Source organism: Cajanus cajan, chromosome 2 (assembly GCF_000230855.2).
Source record: "Cajanus cajan strain Asha chromosome 2, NIPB_CcT2T_4, whole genome shotgun sequence".
Classification (NCBI taxonomy): Eukaryota; Viridiplantae; Streptophyta; class Magnoliopsida; order Fabales; family Fabaceae; genus Cajanus; species Cajanus cajan.
Window position 1 is genome coordinate 30,179,145 of NC_138518.1, and position 8,978 is coordinate 30,188,122.

General features: G+C 38.0%; 1 pseudogene; it reads right to left on the minus strand.

Annotated features, from left to right (window-relative positions):
- Positions 1–8,274: 8,274 nt before the first annotated feature.
- Positions 8,275–8,978, minus strand: LOC109794159 (splicing factor SF3a60 homolog pseudogene; annotated as a pseudogene).

The following is an 8,978-nucleotide window of genomic DNA, read 5'->3' on the forward strand; positions in this document are numbered from 1 at the left end:
TCACAACGTCAATAACAAGATTTGATTAACTTCATGAATGTTTAAACAAACAAACCTAAACACAATAAGCCTACCTTGGCCAGCCATTCTTACAAAAACAATTTTTCAAAATAAAAATAAATCCCCTCTAAAACACAAACTTTCAAAAAAGAATATACCTTTCCTTTCTTTTCTCTCTTGTCCCAAACGATTTTAGGATAATCTAGTGGAAACATGGAGATATAGTGGTCAATAGGAGGGTTGACATATCTTTTAAAGGAAGGGAAGGATCATTTGGTTGATGACACCAAATCTCAATATAACACGCATCATTCCTCGGTTACAGAAATCGGCAGCGCACAGCCCGTCTAGAGGAATGGCAAAAATCCAAACAGAAAAAACGCATCGGTTAATTCTTTTGAAAAATGAATCAAATAGAATTAGGTGCATCATACATCATACATGCATACAGATGATAGGTGTAATGGAAAATCACTTATTCTCTGTTTATTAAAAAAAAAAAAACAAAAAAAAAACAAAAAATATAAACTTCAGAAAAACAATACGCCCGTATCATGTTCAGTACGCCCGTACCAAAATTAGGGTTATGAACAAATTTTCAATTCAATACGGGCATACTGAAATGAATAACGGCCGTATTGGCAATAACAGAAATCCTCCCTCATCATACAGAATAACTGAGCCTGGAGAGGCTTGCCGAAATAATACTCCCCAAATCATACAGAATAACTGAGCCTGAAGAGGCTTGCCAAAATAATACTCCCCAGAGACATTTCTGTACAGAAAAAGCCAAAACCAACAAAAAAGGCAAAAATACAGAAAAAGCCAAAATCAACAAAAAATACAGAAAAAGCCAAAATCAACAAAAAAGGCAAAAACACAGAAAAAGCCAAAATCGACAAAAAAGGCAAAATACAGAAAATCCAACAAATTATACAGAATAACTGAGCCTGGAGAGGCTTGCCGAAATAATACTCTCCAAAAGACATCTCAGCTTGCATTCTTAGGCTGAACAAGAAAAGCAACTCATCATACAGAATAATTGAGCCTGGAGAGGCTCGCCGAAATAATACTCCCTCAGAATAAATGAGCCTGGAGAGGCTTGCCGAAATAATACTCCCACAGAATAATTGAGCCTGGAGAGGCTTGCCGAAATAATACTCTCACAGAATAACTGAGCCTGGAGAGGCTTGCCGAAATAATACTCCCCAATTGTACAGAATAACTGAGCCTGGAGAGGCTTGTCGAAATAATACTCCCCAGAGACTTCGCAGCTTGCACTCTTGGGCCGAATCCCCAGTGAAAGCTATCAAAGCGAGATCAGCAAAATTCCCCAACGGAAGCATGATCCAAACAAAATATCCAAGTCAAAGGACTTAGACTTCCTCAGTGGAAGATAGCTTTCCAACTCAAACGAAGAGTGAAGCTAAGCCTGAAGAGGCTTTCTAAATAATACTCTGGGATACATAAGAACTTCAAATCCCCAGTCGCCTACACAAGAGGCACTCCTTCAAAAAGGAAAATCCAAAAAAGAAATCAATTACAAATTCCCCAAGCGGAATTTGGCTTTTCAGCCAATCATTGAACATCAAGATGAATCCGCCTAACAGAAGAGGCCGATCAAAATTAACGACAAAATCCCTCAGCGGATAACAGCCTACACAGAGGCAATAAAACTAAAAAATCAAAAAAGAGTCACCCGAATAAGGATAACCGGGATACTCCACAACGTTGAAAGGACGACAGGCAATCATAAGGCACCGCTCACATCAGAAAGAGCATCTTTGTGTCTACACCCCAGGGAAACATAAATTCCTCAATGGGCACCAACTATGCAAAGGAAAGTTGGGACACAAGAACCTATGAGTAACTGCACATCCCCTAGACGGATCCCTGCGTTATCCAGCCCTCAATGGCACAAAAATCAAAAACAATCGTCGAAGCAGCATCGTGGACTGTGGAGACAAAATCATCACAAATCCCTGGAGAGGGCAAACTCACGCTACCCAGATGTCCAGAGCACCGAGGTATGCACAGAGCCTGGAGAGGCAATACTTAGCTACCCAGATGTCCAGAGCACCGAGGTATGCACAAGCCTGGAGAGGCAATACTCAGCTACCCCGAGGTTGTCAGGAACACGGAGGTATGCAACTACCCCGAGGTTGTCAAGAACACGGAGGTATAGCCTGGAGAGGCGGTACTCAGCTACCCCGAGGTTGTCAGGAACACGGAGGTATCCAACTACCCCGAGGTTGTCAAGAACACGGAGGTAAAGCCTGGAGAGGCGGTACTCACAACTTCCAGCTCGGGCGTCGAGTGAAGTTGATCCTGGAGAGGCGGTACTCACAGCTTCCAGCTTGGGCGGCAAGCGAAGCTAACCCTGGAGAGGGCAAACTCAACTGCCTAGGATGTCAGAAGCACCGAAGCAGAGCCTGGAGAGGCGGTACTCACAGCTTCCAGCTTGGGCGGCAAGCGAAGCTAAGCCTGGAGAGGCGGGTACTCACAACTTCCAGCTCGGGCGTCGAGTGAAGTTGAGCCTGGAGAGGCGGTACTCACGCTACCAGAGTGTTCAGAAGCACGGAGGTATGCAGCTTCCGGCTCGGGCGACGAGCGAAGCAAAACCTGGAGAGGCTACTCAGCAATTTTCCACCGGAAGACACTACAAGTCGGAAGGATGGCCTTATTCCCCGGACAATTGGGTCAACTCCTTTACTTATCAACCGGTACACTAAAAGGCCGTTTGACTAAGTAAAGGGGGGGCAGCTGTAGACCCCTAAAATTGTCCGGGTCGGAAATAAGACTCGAAGACTCTCGAAGATCAAAGGAAAGTCAGCCAAAGGGACTCTTAGAAGACCGTGGGATGACAATCTGTAGGTTTAGAGGTCTTAGAGTAGCAAAAAATAAGAAAGTGGAGGGAATGAAGCCCAATACGGCCTCCCAAAAGTTCAGTACGGCCGTATTGAACATTTTAAACTACAATACGGCCGCACTGAACTCAATACGGCTGCACTGAACTTCAATACGGCTGCACTGAACTCAATACGGCCGTATTGAGGTTTTTTGAACTTCAATACGGCTGTACTGAATTCAATACGGCCGTATTGTAGTTCAAAACTTCAATACGGACCGTATTGACCCCCAGAGGCCGTATTGCGCCTCATCCCTATAAATATGACGTCAATTGGACGTCATTCTACACTTTTACACTGAGTTTTAACCCTCTTCTTGAGTATTCTGGGTTTTTTTTGAGCAGTGCTCTGCCTAGAAATCACTCGGAGAGTTGATCCGACAAAGTTCTCGAGTTCTGAGCTTTTTGCTTGAGTCTCGAACTGAGTCGAAGGGAAATCCTCCGGATTTCCATAGTTAAAATTTTCTAGGAGGGAGCGAGCGGGCTTGTAGAGCGAGGGAACGCCAAAAAGCTTCCCAGTTTTACTTGAATATAAAAGCACGCTTCAAAGGTTTCTTCTTAAGACCTTCCTTTTACTGTTTTCTGTGTGTATATTTAACTGTCATCATGTAGATAGTTAAGTTATAATTGTTTAGAATAAATAGGGGTAATTTAGTAATTTAGCACTATTATTTTTAGAAATAATCTGTCATAGGGAACCCGAAAGGGGCGCTGTGTGGTGCTAACACCTTCCCCACGCGTAACCGACTCCCTTACCCGACTCTGGTTGTCATGGCCGAAGTCGATTTTTGAATCGATTGCCTTAAACTTCTTTTTCCAATGTTTTGAGTAAAACATTGGTGGCGACTCCATGAACCCTTCCTTTTTATGAAAACCGCTAATCCATGGAGGGTCCCGCTTGGGATTAACATGGATTGGTGAGCCTTTTAATAAAATTGCTCGTTTGACAAGGTCTCAGTTTGAGAATAAGTCATTCTAGCAATCCATATTTTTAAACAAATAAAAGAGTCCAACCATCCATCGCGAATGCCGAAAGCCCGTTTCGGGCCGGTGGCGACAGCAGTCGCCTCCAACCATTGGCATCTTACTCAACTAGATGTCAACAATGCCTTTCTAAATGGAACTCTAGCTAAAGAAATATACATGCAGATTCGTCTAGGATATTCTACCTCAAACATAAAAACAACAACAACTCCTCTGGTTTGCAAACTCAATAAGTCTATCTATGGTCTCAAACAAGCATCCAGAAGTTGGTTTAACATGTTCTACAACACACTCATTTCACATGGCTACACACAATCCAAGTATGATTACACTCTCTTCACAAAAGGTTTGGAGGCTACATTCATAGCAGTTTTAGTATACGTAGATGATATTGTGCTTGGTAGTCCAAGTTCAAATATGATCAATGTGGCCAAAACTATGTTACAACGGCAATTTAAGTTAAAAGACTTAGGAGACCTCAAATTTTTCCTAGGCTTGGAACTCTTAAAATCAAGAGAAGGTATTTACTTATGTCAAAGACATTATACTCTAGCCATTCTTGAAGACTGTGGTATGCTTGCTTGCAAACCTTATGTTGTTCCAATGGAAGAAAATCTCAAGCTTCATATAGAATCAGGAACCAAACTTCCAAATCCAGGCATATACAAAAGGCTTATTAGGAGATTATTGTATCTAACAATATCTCAGCCAAATATCTGCTATGTTGTCCACAAGATGAGTCAATTTGTGTCTAATCCTCGCTCATATCATATGAATGCAGTAAACGTGTTACTCAAATATCTTAAAAATACTACGGGACAAGGTATTCTATTTAAGGCCAATTCTGACACAAGATTACATGCTTATGTTGATGTAGATTGGGGTTCCTGCATTGATAGTAGAAGGTCAACAACATGCTTCTACATTTTCCTAGGCAATTCATTAGTTTCATGGAAAACTAAACGATAAAAAACTGTGAGTCATTCCTCTGCTGAGGTTGAGTACAAGTCCCTTGCTTCTGTGGCAAGTGAACTCATTTGGCTAAAAAATCTCTTAACTGACTTCCAAATTAGTACAACACATGCAACAATTTATTGTGACAACAAAGCCGTAATTCACATAGCTTCTAATCCAACTTTTCACGAAAGAACAAAACATTTTGAAATTGATCTACATTTCATGCGAGAACAAATCTCAAGAGGAATACTGAAGCTGTTTCATGTTAGAAAGTTTCATCAACTTGCATTTGTGTTTACAAAATCCCTGCCAAGAAATGTTTTTCTAAGCATTTTGTCCAAGATGGGTGTTGACAACATCTTCCTCCCATCTTGAAGGGGGTATTAGATTAGTTATTTAAGTCAGTTATTTTTAGTTAGTTATTTTTTAAATACTAGATATGTAGTTTGTTACTCGAGACACATAGGGTACATATATCTACGAGTGTTCAAAAAATTATATTAAACTAAACTATTGTAAAAGCTAAACTAAACTAAACTATAAAAAGCTAAACTAATTTTTATAAAAACTAAACTAAACTATATTTGAAGTTTAGTTTAAAAAACTAAACTATTATAAAAAAGTAGTTTAGTGCACTTTAACTATTAAAAAAAACTTATAATTAGGAAATGTTCTAAATAATTAATTAGAATTAAACTAATAAATAATTAAATTGAATTAAAATAGAAAAAACTAAATTATTTTTATAAAAATTGAACTAAAATGAATTTTATGTTCAGTTTTATAAATCTAAAACTATTTTCTAAAGAGTAGTTTATTAGACCAAACTATTAATAAACCTAAATTCTTATTATTAATACCTTTTTCGTAGCTTTTCAATTTTGTCTCACTACTACAAAATGCATATTTTACATCGGTTCTTTAAAGTCATCTACATCGGTTCTAAAACCGATGTAGAATAGAGAGACGTAGAAAATGAGCACATTTTTACATCGGTTCTGAAAAACCGATGTAGATTTAAGCATAAATCTACATCGGTTCTCTGGAGAACCGATGTAGATTTAGGCTTAAATTTACATCGGTTCTTCAGAGAACCGATGTAGATTGTTTTTTTTTTATAAAAAAAAAATCATGCTTATTTTTGGATTATTTCTGATTACCTGTAATTAAATACAAATGTATGCACTAGACTAGAGCCTATGTTAATGTTTATAAGCAAAAGTATTTAATCATGAAGAGAAGCCACAGCCAAGTTACCTACATATGATGCCAAAGTTCATATCAAAATTAGACTAGATATGACTTATATTAAATTATATAAAGCTACCATGCAAACTAATTCTTGCCAGTTATGGTTTGTATCAAATACCAAATGGAAGTTACAGAAAAGTATAGGAAATAAACTTTTTGCAATAGACAATGATAAGGTAGTATTTTAATTAAGGAATTGAAGCAATAAATTTGGAAGTAATGGCAGCACAATTGTGTCAATTAAAATAGCAGCGCAATTCTAAGGCCAGTTTGGATAAACACCACGCTAGTTAATTATAGAAAAAGAAAATAAAGTAAACTAAGGAGACAAAATTCATCAAACTTCTTGCAGAAGTTAAAATCAACCTATACACGTAAATTTATTTCCTATGTTACTATATAATAGGCTATATAAAAAATAACAAAGAGAAAAAGAGTAAAAATGACCTCATATATGCCATAAGATAGACACGATTCAAAGGATTTACATTCCTCCAATAAGAATGATAAACTTCTATCATTAATTAGACTAGCCACACTTCCCAGGTCCTCAATAGATGAGAAAGAATATCTTTGTTCCTTGTATGATCTTAGCCATTTCCTGCATTTTGTAGAAGGCATAATATGCAGAGTCAAATTAATATGCCAATGATGATATCTAGGATGAAAGTGAAAGGCTAAAAAGTTCTAACAAAAGGTTAATAGGGATGCCATTGACCTCAACCTCCTTAAAGCGAGGCAACCGCAATTGAGGAGTCTGACCAACACCAACATCCATATTACTGTCCAAACCTTCTGGCTCCGGAGGATGTGCATTGCGTGGAATTATGCCTGGATCTCGGCCAGATGTTAACAAAAGAAGAACTAAGACCTGAGAAGATTGTAGCATCAGCATAGGGTTGGAAAGAATATCTTTTGGGTGCATAACATGGTAAATTGGTGATATGCCTCTATCTTATGACAATCACCAAACAATAATTAAGCAATAAACAAAAAGTTGATAGCTGGAAACAAAGCATAACAGATTGACAACTAGTAAACCAAACACACATGTAAGTGTAGCACATCAAAATTCACCTTTCAAAAAATTCTTTGCGTGTACAAATAAAATTTTCAACCAACAAAAATCACTTTCCAAACTAATTTACTCCATCAAATGCTATCACCATGACAAGTTCTGTTTTGCATATGATCTTCATGTTGCCCATGAAAGCTTCCAATCCCTCATAATTTTTTCATAAATTTAAACACCAAAATAATTATAAGAATGAAATCAAGAAGTGTAAAAATTATATTATTAAATTAAGAAAGGTGACTTACAACATCCCCAACCTACTACAAACACGAGTCATGTACATATATACCCAGATTATCTTTATGGGTTACTTTTTCTTTTTTCAATTACTAGCCTATCCCATAGGTTGCAAGTCAGACTATATTCTTCTAGGAAAAGAATAAAGATAACATTTCATACTAAGTTCCTCAACTGCTTCAAAATTTAATTACCCTCAATTAACATACTAGTTCCTCTGAAAATTCCTCCACCAGAAAGCCAAAGATGGCAAGTTCAAGTTCCCCGGCCATGTTTCTTATCTGCTCTATATTTTTCTTCCACCCACCATCCTCTCTAGCGAAGTCGTCTTCTATCATCATATCAATCGTGTTAGACTCCACTTCTTTCCACAATTCAAACCTCTTGCTTATACCTCTTATCACCATGTCCCTATCTTCCAAGGAATGAAGTTCGCTCTCTTCTTCCCCCACAAGAAAATGGCCGTCCACCAACAACACTCACTTTTTTTGGTAAATTGTTCCAATATGAATGAAGATAACCAAATCAGATCACTTCAATAAAGTGTTAGAGGCTGAACAACATATAGAGAAAAATCTTGAGGATGAGACATAAAGACTCACATAAATTGTGAACACAACAACAACAGCCATTATGGATATCCCCCAGTGGTCAGAAAAATCATCTATTAGTTTTCTGGCAACAAAGACACAGAAAACTACGACAGGAGAAACAATAAGAAAAATTGTCAGTGCCAGTGATCTCACATCTAGTCCAAATATGAACCTTCCCTAAAGAAAAAATTTCTGCAAGAAAATTATCAAAGCAATGAATAAGCACCACAGTCATAAAATGGCTAGATACTGTAACATATTTCAAATAACTATGCAATTTGAGGTTCCTCTTTGAGAATTGCTTCAAAATCATCACTAGCGTCAACAACGCGTGCAATTGGATGCTTCCTGTGATACTCTCGAATCTGTAATGCCACAAAATAACCAATCCGTTACACATACACCAGCAGCAAAATTAAAATAACTACGAGAACCAAACTTCATATATCCAGCTATTTATTTTCTACCAAAACCGACTAAATCTCTAATTCTCATTCCAATTCCACATACAACTACAACCATGAATTGATTTAAATGCAACAATTTCGATTTCGATGCTTCACCACATCAATCTTCTATAAAACTAATAAAAAAAACTGCAGTACATCTAAAAATTGAAAAATACAAGCTGACCTCCTTGAGTCTATCATAAAAAGCACTGAAAACGTTAATTCCGGTGGCGGTTTGGCCTCCTAGAGCAGCAATCTCATCCTTTCTCGCATTGTTGTTATCTTCATATATCTCAATCTGAACCGTAGAACAGAGTATTAGGCTACGATGTGAATACGAAAAAGATGAAGAAAAACCTAATGAGCAAACGTACAAGCTTTTCAGTGGTGAAGGAAATGGTGTCGATTATGTTCCGCACACGATGACTCTGATACAACCACTCTTTGTTGGTGTTCAGTTCATTCTGGAGCTCCTTCATTATCAGCTGCTCCAACCGTTCCACCTCCTCGTGTGTTGCGCGCAT